Source organism: Nyctereutes procyonoides, unplaced genomic scaffold (genome assembly GCF_905146905.1).
Source record: "Nyctereutes procyonoides isolate TBG_1078 unplaced genomic scaffold, NYPRO_anot_genome, whole genome shotgun sequence".
Lineage (NCBI taxonomy): Eukaryota > Metazoa > Chordata > Mammalia > Carnivora > Canidae > Nyctereutes > Nyctereutes procyonoides.
In genome coordinates this window covers 66,333,808-66,357,926 of record NW_026575135.1, presented here as the reverse complement: position 1 = coordinate 66,357,926, position 24,119 = coordinate 66,333,808, and the positions used below count along the sequence as shown (strand labels likewise).

Sequence of the window (24,119 nt, the reverse complement as noted above, 5' to 3'; positions counted from 1 at the left end):
TTCATCTTTAAGTGCAAGGGCAGGGACTGTCTCTGCGATTCCAAGGCTTACTATTAAGTATATTTTAAATAAATTTCTATTCATGTATTAATGATGCTTAAAAATAGAGGATCAGAATGGGTTGACCTAGAAAACTGATGCTACAGTGTGCCTCTACTGTGATTCTACTGCAAATCGACTGTGACTCCAAATTTTCTTAGCAGACACCCAAAACTCAAAACTTTAGTTCTCCGGTAGCTCGGGTAGCTTGGCGGTTTAGCGCCGCTTTCAGCCCAGGGCGTGATCCTGGAGACCTGGGATCAAATCCCACATCGGGCTCCCTGCATGGAGCCTGCTTCTCCCTCTGCCTGTGTCTCTGCCTCTCTCTCTCTCTCTCTCTCTCTCTTTAGTTCTCCATCTGATATTTTATAGCTATTCCTCTGTTCACTTTTCATTGAGAAATAACAGTGAATCTATTTGGTGTATATAAGAAAATATTTTGAGAAAATTTCTTTTTTGTGGTATATTATTTGCTATATCTATGCTTTTACATTTATGTTGACAATGAACATGAATATAAATAGTGTGCCTCCTTTGAACTGACTTTTTGTGCTAGAATAAAAATTTGTAGAAGTTTTACCAGAACTGTAAATATGTATATATTTTTCCTTTTAAAATCTTGAGTCTGACTCTATATCCTGGAGAAAAGAGAAAGTACTCTTACAAAGCTACATTTAGGGAATTGTACATGTATATATGCCAAATAATCTCTGATAGATTGTAAATATTCATTAAATATCTACTAGACATTTTTCTAGATGTTGAGATACAGTAGTGAAAATATGGATAATACCTCCATTTTTTTAAGATTTTATTTATTTATTCATGAGAGACACACACACACAGAGGCAGAGACACAGGCAGAGGGAGAAGCAGACTCCATGCAGGGAGCCTGACATGGGACTTGATCCCGGGTCTCCAGGATCAGGCCCTGGGCTGAAGGCGGTGCTCAACCACTGGGCCACCTGGGCTGCCCTAATACCTCCATTCTTAAGGGGCACATGATTTTAAAGACTGGACAGAAAGGAAAGAGAAAAGAGGAAAAGAGGGGAGAGCAACAAAGGAGAGGAGACAAGGAGGAGAAAAGAAAATTCAAATAAAAATAAATGAGTTAATTTTTAAAAATATTTTATTTATTTATTCATGAGACACACACACACACAGAGAGAGAGAGAGAGAGAGAGAGAGAGAGAGGCAGAGACATAGGCAGAGGGAGAAGCAGGCTCCCTGCGAGGAACCTGATGCAGGACTCGATCCCAAAACCCTGGGATCATGACCTGAGACAAAGGGAGATGCTCAACCACTGAACCCCCCAGGTGCCCGTAAATGAGTTAATTTAATATAGTTACATAGAATTATAACTTGCATTGAGAAAAGTTAAATTAATTAGTGTCAAGGTTAGGAGTAGAACTTTAAATACACTGGTCAGGAAAAGACCTGAGATCTGAAATATAGAATGCAAAAAAAGGATGGACAATGCTATAAAATAAGAACAGACTAAAAATGAAGTCACTTGTGATCCATTTTCTTTAATACAAATTTACATCTTATTTGGAGTGTAGCAAAACCATATACCTCCGAGATTCTACTAGATTGGGCAATCCAGAGTTAGGGTAACACAACTCCTTGCTACTGTAGATGGTAAGTCTTGGTAGAGCCTCATGCACTTAATGACTGCTGAGGAGTACCCACTGACCTGATCTGAGATTTTTTATTGCCATATGTTGTCTTCTCTTTTTTCTGACAAGAATGGTTTTAAAATAAAACACATTGCCTAAAATTGGGACAGTAAAACCACTGAGACCATTATGTAAGGCAAGTCCATTTTTAAGCCTAACAAACTTGAAGGTGTCCCTTCGAGCAGGAAGTACTCTAATGGGAAGAAATAGCTTCATTACTGTGCCCTTTCTTGAGAGTAAGAGCTATCAAAGCAGCTGGCTCTGTCTCAGGGGGTATCATTTGGGCCTTGGAGAGAAAATGTGAGACTGTTGGTCTAGTTTGAAATGTTTGTATGTGGTCATCTAAATCCCTGAAGAAGCTTTTAAGGTTCTGGCCAAGGCTGTTGCTATTGAAAAGAATAAATATGTTTTCAGAAACTTAAAGCAATAGAGAGTGAAATAATTCACCTGTAACCTTTTCAAAAATTGAGTTTCCTATTGGGAGCTGGAGTTTGGTCTTGTGCCTCATTTGACTATCAATTTGGAGTTGCTTCATTAAATTTTTCACTGGGTTAGGGCCAGGTTTCAGGGAAGGGGATGGCAAAGCATAGAGAATTGAAAGGATATTGGCTGTTTTCAAAGCATGCTTTTGCTACGCTTTTGGAGTTTAATATGTTTAAGGGTTTGAGAAGAAGGGGTTGCCCTGCATTGAGATAAGTCCTGCCATCAAAAACATAAAATAACAGCTTTAAAAGTTAGGCGTAATACATACAGAGAAAAATTCATTTGTATTTTTATTTACCACAATAATTATTAGGATGAAGGGTTAACTAGCGTAAATATACATTTAGTTTTACAGTCTCGACTTTGTAAGTTGAGTTGCAACTTTGCAACTTAGCCTCATTCAAGTCTTGGTGTATATTAAAGTAGATGTTGTCTAGGGGAAATGTAATTCTGAAATTCATTGACAGGCATGATCACCCATTATCTGTGGAGATTACAACAGTTTTCACCTGCAAACCTTACTTCAGGTATTGCTATATCAGTCCTTATCATCATCGTCCCTATCATTATCATTATCCTCCAGATTTATATAGGACCTTATGTGTTGCAGGAACTATTCTAGGTGCCTCATACACTTAATCTTGTTTAATATTCATAGTTACATTATAAAATGAGTATCTTTTATGGTTACGTTTTATGGATGAGAAACAAGGAGGCTTAGAAAGTTTAAGTAACTAGCTCAGGGTCACTCCCAAAATTCCCAGGTTGTATGCAAGGTAATTTTCAGTATCTATCAAGGAATTAATGGACAGGTTTGGAGCAAAATGTAAAGTCAGAGAATTCTGTTTTCTTTTTTAAATGTCCCCAGTGCCCCGTGATAGTTTCATTTCTCTTGTGGGAGCAAGAAACCAATGTGACGCTCAAATTAAAAACATATTCTCTAAAAGTACTAAACATTCATGGTTTAGTTGCTTTGTCTTAAAACAGTTTATTAAAATAATGTCACTTGATGGGACGTATGCTCTGGTGGAGTTTTCTTGTCAGGAGTTTAAGTGGAGGTGACAAGTTGTCCCTCTTCTCTCTTATTCACACACAACACTGCCAGAGGCATACAGTGTCAGGGAAGTGACCCACTGCTTCTGAAACCTTGTACATATAGTCTCAAAGTTAACAACTAAGATTCTTAGAAGTCTTAAAAAAGCAGAAGAGTGAGTCCAGCAGAGTGAAAAGTCTCCCTTGCGCTTCTGTTTTGTAATCTTAGAAGCTTTGGGTTTACACAGCAGAACTCTGAGGTCATAAGATTTCTAGAAAAAGTGGTTAGAGACGTCTTTTGTTCTTTCAGAGTGTCTGTGCGAAGCCCAAATCTGACATAGTGGAATCCATCATGCAGTGCAAGGAGAATATTAGAGGGTAACTGTGGTCTAGAAAACAACATCTAGGTAGGGGAAATTGGAATCCTCTGCCATGACTGGGTTACTAAGGTACCGTACCCTAAATCTATTAACCTGTCCCTTAACCCTGTTACACTTTAGTTGATCTCTAAGGGCTTCCGTAGATATTTTTAAAGATAGATAGGCATTAATTATGTCCACAACTTTTTGAGTGGGCCCTTCCAACTCAAAGCATGATTTTTTAGCCACAAGAGCCATTCTCCTTTGAAGTTTCGAACACAATATCCTAGTTCACTATTGACCTGTATCTTCATCATTTACACTGCAACTTAATTTGTTACTATGAAAATAAAATACACAAGTAATTTTATGTCAACTATGTGTATCATGGCTAAATACTCTCGTTGGAGAATTTATTATACTTTTTGGCAAAGGATACTGAATCAGGAGCCAACAAGAATTTCAAAGGCAGCTAAAAGAAATATAATAACGCAGTGTCTGGTGGTGAGGTGAGTTAAAGCAAGGAACGCTGGTGTATTGTGAAGAAAAATATACAAACGGTTTTAAAGAGAGGTCATGACACAAGTTCACTCATATTTAAGCAGGCCAGAAATAAAAGAATCAGGTTATTTCTGAAAGTCGTTTTGAGTAAGATTGATGCTTCTAGTCTTAGGAAATCAATACTCTGTCGTCTCTATAGTATATCTTGATTTGTAATTCATACGGTGTTATGAAATGTTATAAATCTCGAAGAAGAAAAGGAGCTCATAGCCTAAGGAGTTCATGCAAGAGAAATTAAAGTTGCAGGAAAATGATGACTATCCCAGATTTTACACTTGTTTGCTTCTCTTTTACCTATTACATCTTGCTCTATGCTGAACAGACATGAGATATGTCTAAAGATATGTTTGTTGGAGGTCAAGCCATATTTGCTCCTTGGTTATTGAGAGTCAGGCTTACAAGTTAATCAATATGTAGAACTGAGAAAAGTTTATATTTGATGAGACTTAGTTTACAAAAATAAGTAGGTATGTATTTTTTTAAACTGAAATATCCTTATTCTTGAAGATTCCATTTCAATTCATGACCTATGTGTAGAGCATGGAGGTGCCATGAAGAAGAGAGGAGTAAGATCTAATTCCATTTAATATATTAAGGCTGAGATGGCATTTTAAATGTATGTATGTATGTAGGTTTCATGCCCAAGGTGGAGCCCAATGCGGGCTTGAACTCACAACCTGAGATCAAGACCTGAACCAAGATGAAGAGTTGGATGCTTAACCAACTGAGCCACCTAGATGCCCCTGTATTTTAAATTTAAATGAAAACTATGATCTAACTTTTCATAATGAGGCTAGTTTCTCTACCCTCACTATAAAAGTAGTATCTATTAAGAAAGATACAAAATAGGTCATTTATTCCTTTTTTGAACTGTCATTCTAAATTGTGGGTCTGATCTATTTCTTTTTTAGTGTACATTATGTAATAATTAAGATTCTAACTATTTACCAGGAAAGGACTGTATCCCATGTCTATTTTTAGCCTGCATACTGTATAAAACAATTTAGCAGCATGTTAGGGGCACAATAAATGAATACATACAAAATAGCATAGCATAGCATAAAATAGAGTATTTTATTTCTTAAACAGTAAAATTTACAGATGAGAGCAGAAAAATATGCTACCTTACATTATTGTTTATAAGTTAAAAAAAAAAAAAGTTGATCCTGAGCACTTTAGATACAAACCAAACATCAGATGCTAAGTTCCACTCTTCAGGTCGGATGATAAAAATTTTCATCAACGAGACCTGTCTATATTCAGCCTTTCATTTTTCTTCAGCACACCGTAACAGACTTCCTCATCACAGTGATTGGAATAGCACATTACACAGTACTCACTGTTACAGAATCGACAACCAGAGCATTCTTTATTATACAAATAGGTTCTAGCTACCAACTCACTCTATCTGCCAACCTGGCTTAGAAGAAATCTTGGCCATTAACAAGAGATCACTAGCTCTACTACAGAAGAAAATAGGATTATTTTTTCTGTAGTGTGCTAGAGCAAGTCCTCATGAGAGCCAGTTTTGCACATTTTTCCCCAATTCTGCACTCAGTGACATGATGTTAATAGCATTAAATTGGACACAGTGGGAATATTTACACCATGTAAATAGGCAAACGATCTTTCTTACCCTGATGGTCAGTTAAAGATTTACTAGCTCATGGATGCCTGGGTAGCTCAGTGAGTTAAGTATCTGACTCTAGATTTCAGCTCGGGTCATGATCTCTGGATCATGAGATCAAGCCCCTTGCCTGACACCACCCTTAATGGGGAGTCTGCTTGAGATTCTCTCTCCCTCTGCCCTTTCTCAAATAAATAAATAAATAAATAAATAAATAAATAAATAAATAAATATTTAAATAAATTTACTAACCTACTACTAGTTCTTTTTTTCTTAAAAGTGTTCTTCTTATTCTATCTCTTATCATTTTTTAAGGAACAGGTAGCTTTTTAACTATTTTTATTGAAACCTAGTAACTGTAAGTGATCATAGCATCAAACAAGCCTATCCAGGTGAGATTTATAGATTTATTTTTAAAAGGGGATATCTTAGTTTGTAATCATTTGCAGTAACTGCAAGCAAAGGGGAACACATTATTACTTTACAATATTCATTACAAGTATATATTGTGATACATTGTGTTTCCATACTCAATATCTGACAGACTTTACAACCTCTCATAATTCACAATTTAGAAAATGTTTCTTCATAACTGAGTCTATAATTGTTCAGGTACTGAATTTTTTTCTTCTTATTCTCTATGTGCTAATTTGCATTTTTGGAGTTGTCTTCAAACAATGGTGGGTTCCAAATACTACTGATTACCTTTTAGGATGAAAGTATTAACAGAAAACAAAAATATTTTTACAGATCTATTTAACCATTTATGCTAAGTGACTTTGTCTAAAGGACATATTTTTCCCTCTATTTTCTTTGTGGGCCTAGAAATTATATAACATTCTCTCATCTTTAATCTAAGTAGAACTATGAAATAAGTATGGAATTCACATGGGATGCTTTCCATTTGTTCCATTATGTGTGTCAAAGTACATATGATTTATACTTTTCTCCTTAAGTCAAACAACATTAGTTTTCTTTGAACATCTGGCTGGCATCTGGGAGATCTACTCCATACACTATTAATCAGAATATCATTGTGAAGTTTGGGTAATGACCGATGTGAATAGAATATATTTCTATGTGGTAAAGTTCACTTTATTGATTTAATACTACTTGGTGTCCTGAAGTGCTTCGGTTTTCAACACAATTTAAATACATTGCCAAAGCTTTATTTATTTAGTAAATTTACACAATATTTTTCTTCCAAAGTGCTGTGTAGTAATGGCAACCAGGCAAGATACAAAAGGCACTTTGTCTTCCGTCTCCAGTTATTTTTACTGAGCACTTTCCTATGAAGTGACTGCAAAATCCAACAGCTGTCTGGTATAAGATGCAATGAACTCTCTGTTTTTCCCCCCTTCTGGACTTTTCTTTCCAAATCTTGATACTTATCTTTTTCTCCAACAATCTCCCCACCCACCCCTTCTCCCTTCCTCTAGATCTGTCTCTCTCTCCTTTCATTAGAAATCATTACAACCTCCAATGAAGAAAAGTAAAGACATAAAAATTAAAATGTTTGTCTGTAGTTGTGGTGGCAACATGAGAATTGGTGGAGCAGAGTCCTCTAGACAAATTAACTCTATTAGCCCAGAATTGGTAGTGATCACTGCTCTCTTTTATCAAGTCAGATCATCTTTAAGATGCCAGAGATCCGTTATTAATGCCCAGTTGCTTGGGAAATATATTGGACACTAATCCTGGCTCTAAACAGCAGTGCATACTTTTCATTTCTGTGAAAATATGAAATTTGATATTTCTTTCTAGTTCTTATCTCAATTTCCAAGTGACTTAGTCCTCTAATGACTGTGCTATTCAACTTGGCCAAAGTCTTCCCCAGATGTGTCTATATGAGTCAGTGGTTAAGGAACTCCGTTACAGATGGTTGGAAAGGGCCCTGAGAGTTGGGGTAATGGAGGTGTTTACTTAGATGCTGCCTGAGGAAATCAGAGATTGCTATTTAACCTACAGGAAGCCTAATGAGCCAGTGGTGGCTGCAGAATAAAAGCAAACTGGATGTTGTTCATCCCACACATCGCTATTAGGAAGAAGGCAAACCAGCTGTAGATCATGCTGAGTTGGAGCAACAGAACAACCAATTTTACTATTTCCTACCCTTACTTTAACAATCAAGTCTATAGCTTAGGAAGTCACAAAGCAGTGCCATATCTAAGAGCTGTCACATGTTAAAATAATTTAAATAGATCTCTTTCTACTTTGTAAGCAAAAATAAAACAGACCTCGTGCAAGGATTTGTCTAACAGATAACAACCCAAAGAGGAATCTAAACAGGAGAGCAGAGCAGAGGTACAGAAAAGGGATGACCTCTGATTACCTCTGAATGATAACATTAACCCCCCAAGCCTCTTAGTAGCTGTTTTCTCCTGGTTGTCTGGGTCGTTATTATGTTAGACAGTATAGTGGCAGTTGGTTGTTTAATTACTGTATTCTGAGATCAAGAAGAGTGATGAATAAGTGGGGAGAAAGACAAATATTTGAGGGAAATGAAACTATTCCACTATTTCATCAAACAATGCAAAGTTGAGCTTACACATATGTGGTGTACACAAACACACACACACAGAGTTAAGGGACTGGCAGTCACTCTTTGTTGCTTTTATCTCACTATTGAGAATCAAAATCATACCCTAAATGCGACTTCAATGTCTAAATACTCTACAAAATCAGAAATAGCTGTTTTGCCAAATTGTGCATTCTTGTTCCAAGTTTTCTAGTCCATTTACAAATTCCCCAGGAGAGCCATGGATTTGAAACTCAGTTGGTGTGAGTGAAGGGTTGTACCTTTCCTTGATCCTTGTTTTGAGCTTGTGGACAGTCATGAACTTTTCATTTTATGTAATCTCATGGGTGAGAGCACTGCACACCTGCTTGGCTCACACTAAACTACATTTTTTAAAAGTCTAAATACATAACATATGCACAAGAGGATTCCATTCTGGGAGGAATTTACTTATAAATTCAGACAGTTAACACATCCCCTACAGTCCTAATCCTATTGCTATACTGTAATTATGGTGTAGATTGGAAAATATGGCATTGTGAGTTCCTCATGGAAATGAATCCAATATTTTCCCACATACTTGTTAGATGTGCTCAATAAAACATACTGCACACACGTTTAAAATATGAGAAAGTTGTATACATTTTATTGAAAATGTACATAGTTAAAGTTTTCAAATAATAGCAATAGTAGACAGGTAACATTCTCTTTGCAAAGCTTTCTAGAACCTATGAGGTCACCCAATCTGTCAGATCCCCCTTGAAAACTACTTCCTCTAGGAAATTTCCCTCAACTAATTAGGGAGTGATGTTGAGGCCCCCTGACATGGAAATCCCACAGATGGTCTGTCCTCACAGCCTCTCTGCTGAGCACCTTTGGCTTGACAGATTCAAAGTGCTTCAATCATTCCTTCCACTTTTTTCTCCAAGTAGATAATCTGTGCTGCTGTCTTACTTGAGGCAGATTTCACATTCAGAGTTTCGCAAACTTCGTTCAGTTGTGTATTCCAATAAACTGTTTACCAGAAGCAAATGTAAACTGTCTTACTAGTATTGAAATTTCCTTAAATGGACACATTTTTATATTTAGTCATTAATTTGAGAGAGGAATGTTATATTATTACTGTAGATGTGAAATTATTTTTAATAAATAGAAGATCAACATCAAGGTACATAAATGAAAACAAAACAGTGCAGTTGAATTCCAGCTTGAGTTCTTTGCCAGGTTCCTGTTTGCCAGGTTGCCAAACAGGAAATGAGTGGTACAAAGATGCTAGGTCTTAAGGGTACCATAGGAGACTTGCTTTTGATATAAGCAAATAAAATTTAAAAACAATTAGATATTCTTCAAAAGAATAAACATTAAAAGGACTAATTTTTTCATTATTCTTCAGGTATGTATCAGTAACCTGACTAAACTCATCTTAGGTACAGTGGTAACTCTATGTGTCTCAAATCTGAGGATACTGTTTTGTTGCTGGATAGTATTAAAGTGATCTATAAAGTATACAACATGATGACACAGAGAGAGAGGCAGAGACATAGGCAGAGTGGGAAGCAGGCTCCCTCTGGGGAGCCTGATGGAGGAATCGATCATAGGACCCCAGGATCATGACCTGAGCCTATGGCAGACACTCAACACCCAAGTGTCCCAATAAAATAATATTGAAGATAATTTTTTTAAAAAAGATTTTATTTTTTTATTCATAGAGACAGAGAGAGAGGCATAGACACAGGCAGAGGGAGAAGCAGGCATCATACAGAGAGCCTGACGTGGGACTCGATCCAGGGTCTCCAGGATCACGCCCTGGGCTGCAGGCGGCAATAAACCGCTGAGCCACCGGGGCTGCCCTATTGAAGATAATATTAATAAAAATATATGCTTGCCCACTTATGAGAAAGTTCATAGGAATGGTGGTGTCAGTACTGTGCTGGAGTTGGCTTGTACTGGCTTGGGAGACATAATTTTCAGGAATTTTGTGGACTATTAAACACAGTCTTTGTTAAAAATCAAATTATATAAACTTATCAAAAATAAATTTTACTAAAAATTGAAGTGATGAGTACTCAAAATACATCGCTTTTTAATTATTTCTCTATTATTTATGCTCAAGCTTATTTCCGTCTTCTGTATTTCTATGACGGAAATAGTGTAAAATGTTGCCCTACTACAAATCTGTTTGATGACATCAGATGGTTACCTTGAATCGGTCCCATGGTGGGTATATTTACACCACAAAAATCAGTGGACATTATAAATCAGGGCTTCTTTTATCTCTGCAGGGCCACTTACTCAACATTTATAGCACAGAACCGTTAAACCCAGTGTTTCAGCGATGACATCAGGATAAAAATTATTTGTAGTATGTAGAGCTAGGAAAGGACTGATATCAAGAATATACAAAAATTCCTAAAAATCATTAAGATAAAGATAAACACACAAATAGAAAAATAAAAGATTTTAGCATTACAAAAGGAGATATGTAAGTGACCAGAAGACATGAAATGTGTTTTTCCTCATTAGTCATTAGGAAAATGTAAATCAAAATCATAGTGAGATGCAATAGGAATCCCTCAAATGGGTTAATTTTTTTTAACCGACAAATCCAAATTTTACAAGGATGTGGAACAATTAGAAATTTCATACCCTTCTGGCATAAACTCATGCAAATAGTTTGAAAACCCCTGGTAGTATTTCATAAAGCCGTGCATATGAAGACTTTGTGTCCTCTCAATTTCCTTCCTAGGTATATACTCTCCAAGAATGCAGACATAAGTTCATCATAGAATCTTTGCAGCAATGCTAATCCTAATAATTAAAAACTGAAAAAAACAAAACAAATGTCCATCATTAGGAGCATGGATAAATAAATAATTGTAATGATATATAATAATGGAAAAGATGGAACTGGAGCTATATACAAATCATGGATGAATCTTATAAAAATAAATTGGAGAAAAAGAGGGGCACCTGGGTGTTTCAGTCACTTAAGCATCTGCCTTTTGGTTTTGGCTCAGGTCATGATCACAGGGTTGTAAGATCAAGCCCCTAGCTGGGCCCTACACTCAATATAGAATCTGCTTAAGATCCTCTCTCTTCCTCTTCCCCTCCTCTCACTCTTCTCTCTCTTTCTCTTTGATTCTCTTTGTTTTTCCTTCTCTCTTCCTCTCAGAGAGAGAGAGAGAGAGAGAGAAAGCAACCTGACATAGTGTGCTTACAGTAGGATTACAACCATGGGAAAACTATTCTAGGTTGTTAGAAGACAGGGTAATAGTTACCTTTATGGGTAGTCACTGGGAGGGGCCACTCAGAAGACTCTTGGGTGCTGAAAGATACTGTTTCTTTATCGGAATTCTGGTTACATGAGTGTATTTACTTTGTGAAATACTGTTACCATCTGAAGGATCTAAGTTTAGAGGACATTTTCTCTTTGTTAATCGGGGAGATAAGCAAGTGTTGAAGAGATGTTATGGGTTTATGACATTTGCTCCTTCAGATGATCAGAAGGAAGTTGAACTATAAATTATGAAGAAACATGTTTGCAGACCTGAAAAAAAAAAGCATACGGGTTGTATATACTTCAAGGTTGGCAGATGCATGAATTTAAACAATGTCTTTAAAGAATTTCTGTCTATTCTAATGACCACAGGTCTGGCTTTATCCTGAGTTCAGTTCTCCAGTAGTTGTATGGCTGCCTGCATCAACTGGAATATACAGTCTTTGTTTAAGTCTGGCCCAAGACTGGTTTCTCAGTTCTCTAAGAGTAAGAGAGGGCTTGCTCATTAGTCTATAGCAATTTTACCTAGTCAGAAATTGTTCACGGTTACCACCAATGAAGTAATAGTCCCTAATTTCAGTTTAGGGAACAGGCTTGACTGAGTGTAAATTCTTCAAACCTTAAGCTATTTAACAGTGTGGGGAAGGTAGAATAGATGTTGAAGAGTCACTCTTAAGACCCAGGACACTTTTGTGCTTACTGCTGGACACTCTTTAACTTATGTTCTATATTTAAGTTAATTTTTTTAATTCTGAAAAGTGTTCAACATAGACCTTACCAAAATTTGCATTGTGATAGAAAGCATTAATTCTCGACCTCTTAATCAAGTTGAATCAACTTGCATGTCCTGAATGAAATTCATAATACTTTAACCAACCTTCACAGATCAGCTTAAAACCTCAGTACACGGCAGCCCGGGTGGCTCAGTGGTTTGATGCTTGCTTTCGGCCCAGGGCCTGATCCTGGAGACCTGGGATCGAGTCCCATGTTGGACTCCCTGCATGGAGTCTGCTTCTCCCTCTGCCTGTGTCTCTGCCTCTCTCTGTCTCTGTGTCTCTCATGAATAAATAAATAAAACCTTTTTAAAAAACACCTCAACACAGTGGTCTAAGGTCTAATTATAATATGAAGAAAATAATTCATAATAAAGTAATGCTTCTTTATTAAAATATATGAGATTAACTACATTAGTTGACATAAAGATGAAACTAGATACTTGCAAACATTTTGTAATGAAGAGAGGTTTTATTTAGGAGAGAAATACTAATTTAGGAGAAAATACTAATAACGGGCATTTTGATCTATTTTCTTTATACTTGAAATTATATATGAGGACCAAATAACAACGTGACTGCCAGCTATAATTCCTAGATTGATAAAGGCAACTTAAGTTACTCTGGCAACTTAAATACCATGGACAGCAATGTCATGAACGAAGAGATTTTTGAAATGGTGAATAGCTCTTGGGAAATTCCCAAACAAAACAAAATCTAATCTTCCTCCTGAATTACCCAGAAATAGCATTTCTGGAAAATTCAGTATATATTAAAACTTTAAAAAAAAGCTTTCTGCTTATATGCAAAGTGGAGTTAGGCTCAAGTTGTATAAGATTATATAAGCAGATTTTTCGGTGGCATCCTCTTGGGAAATTTTCCATGTTACAGAATACACAGTCTTTTTCTTCATTGTGTATGATTGCCTTAATATTCGAAGATGTCTAGACATTATCCAAGAGCACTGCCCATTAAATACCAGCAATCACTTAGAAACATTTTGACAACTGAAAATGCCCCCCGGAATTTCCAAAACACACCTAGGGCCATTAGCATGGGGATTATAAAAAAATCTGAAAATTGGATAAACATGGATCCTTGATTGGAGAGATCTGGTTTTAATTCTTATGCTTTCCCTCATGCTTGTGGGGACTTGAGAATGTTAATTCAAAGGCCTTAGTTTCCTCTACCGCAAAGGAGAAATAATACTGTAGCCTTGGTTTTAGGATTGATGAACTTACTAAGGCATAGAATAGATGCTCTCCAGAAGTTATTTTCTTCATATTTCCATTCATTTATTCTCTTGGCTTTCCCCCCATTATTTTCCTCCATATTACTTGTTCTGGCATCTTTATTTGCTAAGAGGCTTTTACCAAGAGGGGAAAGCATAAATCAAAGAGATACTCCAATGCAGTGCAAGGGACTTTGGCAACCATATGGAAAAAATATGAAAGGATATAATTAATGATCTTTTCTTTTTTAAAAGGAAATAGTTGAAGTTTGGTCATCGCTATACCTAAATATTAACTCTTGAATTCTTAAGACTTGTAAAATAAACTAAAACCTTCATCTACACGGCTTGAATATCATACTGTACTTAGATCAAAGACACAGATTATGTAAATATCACCTCTCTGTAAGACATAGAAAATATCATTATGGGAAGTTTAAAGAATTAAAGTATTAGTACAATTATAGGGGAATGGATAGAAAACTGAATGGGATGTCATCAGAGAGAGAGAAAAACCAGAAGAGACTCTTAGCTATGTGGAACAAACTGAGGATTGCTGGAGGGTAGATAGATGAAGGTGGGGTAACTGGGTGACAAGCATTAAGGAGGGCACAGAGCATAATGGGCACTGGATGTTATATGCAACTGATGAATTGTTGAACACTACCAAAAAAATCGTCTATGCAAAAAAAAAAAAAAAGATCAAAATAACCCTTAAGTATTTTTTATCCTAATGAAGGTGCCATATTGAATGCTAATGTAGTATTCCTCTGTAATTCATATGTACTCAATTTGAAATAAAGTTGAGTATTGAAATAAAATCCTAGCTTTTTGATTAAAGAGCCTGGTGGTTCACACTTAGGCTTTGTTTTGTTTTGTGTGAAATACACAAATCTTAATATATTAAAAACATGTTGAATATATGAGATGCTGATACAATAAAAAGTATTATAAATTGAGGTGCACTGAAGGAACAACAGATTTATGATTTGTAGAAATAAGTTTAAATAAAGAAGTGTAAGGGCTTTATATAAAAAATATATTATTGAAAGACACAAAATATATCCTAAATTAAAGGAAACTCTACTATTTTCATTGATGGGAAAATTGACTGTCTTCAAGATACCATTATTCCAGTCAAATTCCAACAAGTGTTGGTAGAAATTAACAAATTTCTTACGAAATTTATATAGAGGTATAAATGTCCAAAAATGGCCAAGAATATATTAAAAGCAGTGAAGAGGAAATTGATTTCCAGATATGAACACTTTTTTAAAAAAAATAAACCTGGGTAATTAAAATCGTGCTCTACTAAAGCAGAAAAAGTCAAATAGGTCAGTGGTACAGAACATTCAGAAACATGTATTTGTGAATCATGAAATCATGGAATAAAACAGTGCTGGTTGCCAGTTCTTTTCTTTCAGAAGCTGAAAAATGTTGTGCTATGTCTTCTGGCCCCTCCCTGGTTTCAGATGGGAAGTCCAGGGTCAACGGCTCTATCAACCCCCGGTAAGCCGTGCAAAGTTTTTAGCACCGTAGCAGTTGAAAAGAATGAAACAGAACAGTTTAGCAGTTTGAATGGTTCTCAAAAACACAATGTTGACATAAAAAGAAAATCCAATGGTAGAATAATGTACACATTTTAATAGAATTGACATAATACTTGTAAATTTTAAAAGCTCTATTGAACATGTGCACGTGTGTGTGCACACATACACCTCAGAATTAGTAAATTGGTCTAGAAGTTTTGTAAACAGTTTATAACTTGGATCCCGCTTAGGGGATAGGTGAGAATGGGATGGAGGGAGGAAAAAGTCATCTTATCTATCACGTTCTCTTCCTTCTCTAACATCACATTTGAGGAAAGTCTGCGAAAACATATCCTTTTATTCTGAGCAGAACACAGCATGTTTGTTATATTTTTTAAAATGTTCCTGCTTTTTGTTTTTGATGTATAACAAGCAAAAGATGCCATTTTGAGTACTCTTTTTGAAAAAGCATTTTATTGATAGTAATTTTGATTAATATAGAAAAATATTAGGGATCGAGTCCCACATCGGGCTCCCTGCAGGGAGCCTGTTTCTCCCTCTATGTCTCTGCCTCTCTCTGTGTGTCTCTCATTAATAAATGAATAAAATCTTTTAAAAGTATTAAATTTAGTATTACTTATGAAATAGGCTGTGGAGAACCCGGTGAGGTTCATCAGATGTATTTGGGAAAGTCACAATGCCAACCATGCAGGAGCTGGCTCATAGAGCTAATTACAGGTCGCTCTTTTGGTTAAAATATGGATATTCTGACTGTGAGCCATAATTAGGCATAACTCTGGCTGAACTATAATTCTGTCCTAGGTGTCTACAGGATGTATGCCTGGAATCAAAAGGAGAAATCTTATGATAGTAAGTCATTTATTCTCTTACCATAAATTACAGAATTGACCTCAAATCTGTTATTTCTCCACATAAACTACAGTAGGTGGTATTTTTTAAAAGTTATATTCTGTGAAGTGGTAAATTATATAGGCTTTCTACTGCTGGCTATCATAATTTTTCAAAACATAAAACTCTCCACAGTAATGCAACTGGACTTACCCAAAGTTAAGAGATATATTTAGGTGTTGAAAAATTTATATAATTGCTTCTATGCCAGAATGTAACATTCATAGACCTTTGTAAAACTATTGACATTTTGATTTAGGCATATAAGAATTTCTCTTTATTATATATTTCTAATAAAGTTAAGAAAAAAAAAACCAACTTCCTGGAGGAGAAAGTTTTATTTTGGAGGCTTCTAGCAGTTGTAAATTTCAACAAGTTTTACCCTGTAAATCTGCTATGCATATGGAATTTCATTTGTCAAGTATAGAGTATAGATGGTTTTAATACCCCCACAGCAAATGTATGATGCTCAGCATGCATCAGATCTAAAATTTGCTTTGTAAAATGATCATGTTTCTTAACCTGTCATGTTAAGTGAATGTCAGAGACTTTTGAATTCCCAACTAAGCTTTTGCTTATTTTATCAGGAGGACTAGAGAGAGATGTAGAAGCAGGAAGGGTTTTGGGGAGACTCTCCTTATAAGGCTACTGAACAACTAATCAAAATATAAAGAAAATATCTTAAACTTCTGTATCAGAGTGAGGACATGCTGTTGGAAGCACTTTAAAAATGTTAACCTACTTAATTTTCATATTCTCTGAGATTTTACAAATGAGGAAATAGTCACAGAGAAATGTAGTAAGTTACCCATGATCACATCTAGGAAACAGTAGAACTGGGATTTGAGTCTAGGCATCCTGACTCCTGGGTCTACGTTCTTGTTTGCTATATGACATTATTACACAAAAATAAATGCAAGATCGTAAAAAAGGTGTGATTAAAAAATGAGTATTGGCTGTATTTTTCATAACACTATTGTTGTAGTTGGAAGAGTTGAAAATCTATTTCAAGACTTGTTTTTCTCACCGAAATTGATGTTTCTCTTTCTCAATGCCTTAGTACATGTTACCAGAAATCATCTAGTAATATAAGCTGAAAATTTTAGACTAATCCTACATTCCTACTACGTTTATACTTGCTACATCTAATCCGTGGCCAAACTCTGTGATTGGTGTATATAAATTGCAAACATCTTTCATTTGCCGAGCACCTATCACCACAAACTGTACACATTCCTTTTTCTATGATATATCTCATTCCACAAATGAAGTAAGTATTATTACCCTGCCTGAGTTTGCTTCAATAACTATTCTAAGAAGTAGCTGGGTTGGGATTACATCTATGTCCCAATCCAAAGCCCTTGTTTTTGTAACTACAGCATCCCATATTAACTCTCAAATAATACTCCAGTGTAACCTTGTTTTTCAATCTCAGTGCTATATCCTTGTGTCATAATCTCATTATTGTCTCATCTCCATGCCTACAAAATCTTAACAAGTTTTCCTTTTTTCATTGTTGTGGAAATTCTGTCAGCCAGTCAAATCCTGCTGACAAATTATTACCTAAAGAACAACTTTGATCACGCCACACTTCTGTGAAAAAGCATCCTCATTTTTTAGGAGATGCAGTTTCCTATATTCATGAGACCTTTTCCATGTCCACCTACTTCACTGTCTCCTTATCTACCCATTCCCCTTGATCCCCATACACATTTTTTCCATGTTCCAGTGAAACTAAACTATGAGCAGCTCTCTGAAATGCATGTCAATGCTTCACGTTCTATACATCTGTTTATTCAAATCCTCTTTGTTGTGACTGCCATTGAATTTTTTTTCTTAAACTATTAACTCGAGTAGTACTGATTTGTGGAATCTTCATGTTCCTTTTACCCTTTCCCCAGTCTGAGTTGTACATCCTCTGTACATAATTTTATAATAGTCCTATGTCAGAATTGTTTTACTCTTCTTTTTTAGATATTATATGCAGCATAACAACTTCGAGGACAGTTTTAAAGACAATGACATTATCAGATTTTTCAGGTTGTAATGAAAGAACAAGCAGCTGCATTTCTGAATGGACTTACGTTAATTAGTATGTGAGACAGTGGGAAGGGTCATACCCTCACAACTCCAGTTTGATAGCAGGTAGTTAAGCTAATAAATATTTCCTCAGTAGGCCTGTAAATGAACACTGCTATGAAAGAAGAGTCTATTATCATTTGTTTCATTTGGAAAATTAACTCTTTTTCACCAATGGGAATAGGCATTTTCCCACAGTGTAGGTAAACGATGTTGTTTGCCCTGTGTAAAGAAATATATGTGCAAATACATCAGATGTATTTATTTGGGGCAGATGTATTTATGTGGGGCATTAGTCTGAATATCAGATTTATGAGGTTAAATTAATCTAGTTTCTTGATGATAGGGAAATGATAATCATTTACTCAATGAGTACTAACTGAATGTCATAAATAGAAAAGGAAAGGAAGGGTGAGCACATTATGAATGTGACATCCCTGGAGTGCTGTCCAGATGATGAAGAGCAGAGTACGAGGAGTACGTAGCGGACAGTGAAAACAGACAACAGGAAGCAGGGTGAATATGAAGGTCCTTGTATTTGAAGTTATCTTGAAAGTATAACTCTCCTTTGGAGAGTTTTAAAAATGAAATGTCACAAATGGGTTATAATTTTAGGAATATCACTCTAGCACCATCATTATGTTTAGACAGGAGGAGAGTAGTTAGGTGTGGTTGCTGCAGGGTAAACTGATGGTGGGAAGAAAAGATTAGAAGCTGGTCAAGTAGACCTGGAGAGGAGGCATGTATGATCAGTGGCATGGGATAAGGTATGACAAGGACCTAACAGAATGAGATTGTTTCCTCAGGATAGTGAGAATTGTATTAGTTTCCTATTGCTACTGTAACAAATTGCCACAGACTTAGTGAATTAAAATAACACAAATTTGCTATCTTAGAGTTTTGGAGATCAAAGTCTGAAATCTGTTTTATTTGGCTCAACTTAATGTGAGAGAGAGCTGTGTTCCTCTGGAGGCTGTAAGGGAGAATCTGTTTCCTTGACTTTTCTGGTTTCTAGATGCTCGTGGCCCCTTCCTCCATCTTTAAAGCAGTATTGCAGCATCTTCAAAACCTTGTGATCTCTGCTTTATGATCCTACCTGTCTCTTAAAGGGACTTTGTGGTTGCATTGTACCTATCAGGATAATCTCATCTTGAAATCCTTACCTAAATCACATCTGCAAAGTCTCCTTTGCTATGTCAAGTAGCAGTTTCATGGGTTCCATAGGCCCAGATGTGGACATTATGGAGAGGGGGACATTGTCCTGTCAACCACAAAGATGAATGAAAGGTTGAGTTTTAGATTTAATGTTAAGATATTTGTCTCAGAAGCATGAGTAATTGCTGATGCCATTCTTGAAATAAAGAGGTTTGAAGGAACGGTGAATGAATTTATCTGTGAACTAGATTTTGAATTCGAGCTAACTCAGTGTGGGACATCATAACTTAAAAAGCAGAAAGGTGGCATATATATATTGAAAGCTTAAAAAGAGACACTTGGCAGGATATATTGATTACAGAGTCATTAACAGTTACAAAAATGGTAGACATGCCATTTCAGACCACTAAAAAGTAACTGGTTCTGGACTACTCTTCCTCCTGTAAACAGCTATAAACTTAACAGATACACAGGGCAGTGGTTTCTAGGCATTGGGAAAATATTGAAGAGATAGTTGAATTTTCCCAGTTCCATAAAACACATTGATTTTGAGATCCAAGAAAGTGGATAAGCAAGATAAGCAAGAAAGAAAAATGTATCTAGATAAACCAGAGAAATAATCTGAAGAAATATTCTTAAAATTTTTTGTATCTACATTTATTAATACTCTTCTGACAAAAATGTATGGATTCTGGGTCAGAGAGGACACCAATTATTTACTTAGAAAGCATCTTACTATAGGTTCTCCATACCCCATTCCTCATAAAGTGCTACGATGAGGGCACAGGTCACCTGTATAGATGAGAGGTGTCTGTAGCACAGCATAGGAACTCAAACAATACGAGTTTGGAGCCACTGCCAGCCCTCCTCCTTTTGCAGAGGCAGAGTGACCTTTATTCTAGATGTTAAACAAGTCCTGTTTGAATGGAGGAAAGGAAGTCCCTAGGTTCATTACACTTAGGAATGCAAACAACTTGCTCAAGTGCAAATAAACCTGTAAGAGTCTCTGTAGATGTCTATCCATTATAAATAACTACCAAGTATAGTTTGCCCTTCACTCATCCTTTAACTCAGCTTGTCAGCAATTGTTGCACAAAAAGCCCTGATCATGCCAAAACGCAAAAAGATTGTTTCCCAACAACTTTACAGCCATACATTTGATTATTTAGATGAAATTGACAAGTTTCTTCAAAACAACTTAAAATTCACACACACACACACACACACACACACAAATCTGAATACGACTATACTTTAAATTTAGAGTCCTAATCATTTTTACAAAGAAAACTGGAAGGTTTAAGTGGTGAATTCTGCCCACATTTAAAACAAAAAGTATGCCTAATTTACATAAATTCAGAAAATAAAGGAGAAGGAAACAATTTCTAAAACTTATTTACTGAGGGTGGCATAACCTTACACCAGAACCAGATCAAGACATGCTAAAAAATAAAAGTTGTAGGTCAATATCTTTCATAAATATAGAAGGTAAAAATTCTCCTCAAAATATCAGGAAGTTTAAACAAGTAACATATTAAAACAGTAAATGTTGTAATATTAATGTCATTCCTTACGATTGCCCTCCTGGGGAACACATTATTAATCTCTGCCATATTACATTAAGGGTTGGCCATTTGACTCAGGAGTAGAAGTGATGTGTCTTTCTAATTAGACAGGTTAAGAACTGGAACATAGTTTGCCATTTTGTTGTTGTTCTTCTTCTGTCATAAGCCTGGAGATCCTCTAAGTAGATTCTTCCCTGTGAGCCTGGTATTCCTGTAAAGATGATAGAAAATGGAGCTGTCATTGATCCAAAATGGAGGGAAAACAAAAATAATTTCTTAGAAACTCCTGAGATGTTGTCTGTTGCTATAACATACATGGTCTAAAAAGAAGCCAAATATTTTCTGGTGTTTTGGGGAAGAGGAGAAGGTAGGAGAGAGATGATGGTAAGTAGGGAGGTAGGTAGAGTTTTTTTCACATCAAGTAATGAACACATTTTAGGAAAGTGACTGAGCATCTGGGAAACATTACCTTTCAAGTTCTCCTATTCCATCAGGTAACCAACATTAAAAACATGAGATAGAATTTTTAGATTTTAAATACTCTCCTACCCCTGATTTAGCTAGGAGCAGTCAAAATATTGTCAGTAGTACAATGTCATTTGAATGGAGAATATAAAGTGGCTTCTCTTGATCTCTTCATGTCAGTAACAACATCCAGCTGCCCATGTGTGGCAGATGTTCTTTCAGAAGCTGCATTGGGTATCTTGGTGATTTATATTAGCAATTGTACTGAGGGAGTGGGGCTGGAGGTGCTAAATTTTGTTGATGCAAAATTAATCCAGAGATAAAATCTAAAGCAATCTCAATAAATAGGAAAGTTCATCATGTAAGAATGCATTACTTTATACTAAAATGATCATCCCTAATTCTCTTTGAACCTGATTTCTTGCCTTTGCATTTTTTTTGGTAAATTCTATAATTCCACTATAAATAGCATACACCTTCTTCTGACCCAACAACATTTGCATTTATCAGGCCTCTCAGTGCTACATGTTTGTATATTTAGATATAATTACCTTCAGATTAAAAAGAAAGAAAGAAAGAACCAAATCATATATTCTCCTAATCCAATTCTAATTTGGGGAAGCATCTAAAGTATTAAATAGGTCAAGCTACTAATACAGCATTACTAGGGTTTTCTTCAACAATGATACTGATCTTTTTTGCTTTAACAACATAACAGATTCTGTCTCTGGCACTGGGACTTGGGAAAAGATAGAAATACAGAATGACAGGATTGAGCAAAGAAAGACAAACTGGTCACAGGGAAAATGAAGAATCACAGGGTGGAAAGAAACAATATATATGCAGATGTGGGATGATAGAAAGCCTTAAAAATGAAGGAAAGACTGACATTAACGTAAAAAACAGGGGCACATTTCTTTGGAAGCTGAATTTTATATGACTTGGATAGCAATCATTGTGGCTCAACATGAAGGAGGAATTGGGTTGTTGTTGTTGTTGTTTTTCATTAACCTTTCCTTAGATCCAGTTTTGAGGAGCTGTCCATTTGATGTCATTCAAGCAGGCTTTGGTTCCATTTCAAAGGGAATAGATTCCTAATTTGGAAAAAAGAGGGGATGTTCTAGCAAATGATTATAACAGATAAGAGATAATTCAACATAAAATGGCTGGAGCTATTGAAATACGTAAATGTGATGGTGAAATGTTATTGTCTGGTTCCTTGTTCTGGGTTGTTACCTTTTTAACAAGAATTATTTTTAAGGCAGGTATGTGCTCAGTCTTTTAAAGTGGCCTAGGTAAAAGAGTGGACAATTTCTGTGTCAGGTCAGCAGACTTGCAGAGCAATGCTAAGCCATGATAGTCTACTAATGGAGGAATGTACAAAAATTGCATGGTGGTTTTTATAACTCTAGCATTTGTTACTTAAGTTGTCATGAGACAAGTAGCCAGTTTTTCTTTTGGGTCTATGTCAAATTTTGGGTCTATGTCAAATTTCTCTCCCTGTTGTTCCTTCATGAACTCACTTTCTCCATCTAGCGTGTGGTGCTTCTACTCTTTCTCTGCTTTCATTCTGTCCCTTCCATCTCTCTCTTTCTTGTTTTCACGGGTTGACACTAAAACAAAAAGAAAAAAACTTTGTCACCTCTTATCTCCTAACTTGCGTATGTGTGAGTTTGGTTCTGAACGTTATTTGGGTATGGAGGAAATGTCAGACAGGGTGATAAGAAAGGATGATTTGAAAAAAGAAAGGGTCACAAAAACTGAAAATCCTAACTTGGAGAGAAAGAGTACTTGCAATGAGAGAGGGGAAAAGAGCAAAGAAAGAAGGGGACAAAAAATGTTTTCATGGTGATTTTTGTCAATATTCATATTAAAATATAATTTGGGCATATTAGATTATACTTTAGAAGAAGAACAATTATAGGTGTGCAACGGATGTACAAAAGAGCTTTGAAAGAAACATGCTGAAATAAACATGTCAAATCCTTTATACTGCCTCGTGTTGAGTCGAGAACAGTAGGATGAGAGCAGTTGTTAAAGGTTAAAGAAACATGGGTGATCTTAGAAGTAGGATCCACATTAAGTAATGAGAGATTTGAGAAAGTATGTTCTCATGTTTGGTTTTGTTTTCCAAAAAGGAGGGGTGGTGAAGTTCAAGTAAGCAGAAAGTTTACTCAAACTAAGGATTGCCCCAGAGAAGGAAATGGGAAAAAAGAGAAAAAAAAAAAAAAAAAAAAAACAGGGAAAGGAAGAGATTGATTGAAAAAGTTGAGTGGATATGTCCAGGGAGGATTTATAAGCTCTCATTCAGATTAGATTTGAAGCTAAGAGGAGAAAATCAGTGAAATGCTTAGAGGAAATAGTTGATTATCACTCCACTTTGTGTAATCATGTAGTAGCCTGGCCTTAGGATGACCTTCCAAAGCTTCAAGAACCATGAGAGAAAAATTGTACCAGAGGGAACTGTAGTAGTTAGGACTGAAAATTAGACTTCGCTAGTCTAAGGTTCAACATGAGGGTCAGTTCTAGTAATTTTCCATAACTATCATTCATCTGAGACCATAGACATGGTGTTCAAGCTATACTGGAGGTCAACAAAAAAGAAGTAGACAGAAGCCCTAGAAATAAAGCAGAGTCTGGGGTGAGGATGGGGAGACTTCAGAGATCCACAGCAATGAGGATCTGGTGGCAGTGCTCTTACTTTTCTTCTTTCTTAAACAAGGAAGGAAGGCATTCTTAATGCTTTCAGAAGGAAGAAGTCCATTCAAGCAGGAGTTGAGAGTTCAGGCAGGGAGGTTAGGAAGAAATCGCTGATATAAATAGTCATTGAATTGTTGC

General features: G+C 36.0%; 1 long non-coding RNA gene across 1 annotated transcript in view; it reads left to right on the top strand.

Moving 5' to 3' along the window:
• The window catches only part of LOC129495087 (uncharacterized), a 567,660-nt gene extending 552,598 nt beyond the window's left edge, over positions 1-15,062 (top strand). Inside the window, exon 8 of the long non-coding RNA XR_008661454.1 lies at positions 14,990-15,062. This is a non-coding gene — a long non-coding RNA (uncharacterized LOC129495087). The remainder of the gene's footprint in view (positions 1-14,989) is intronic.
• The last annotated feature ends 9,057 nt before the right edge of the window (positions 15,063-24,119 follow it).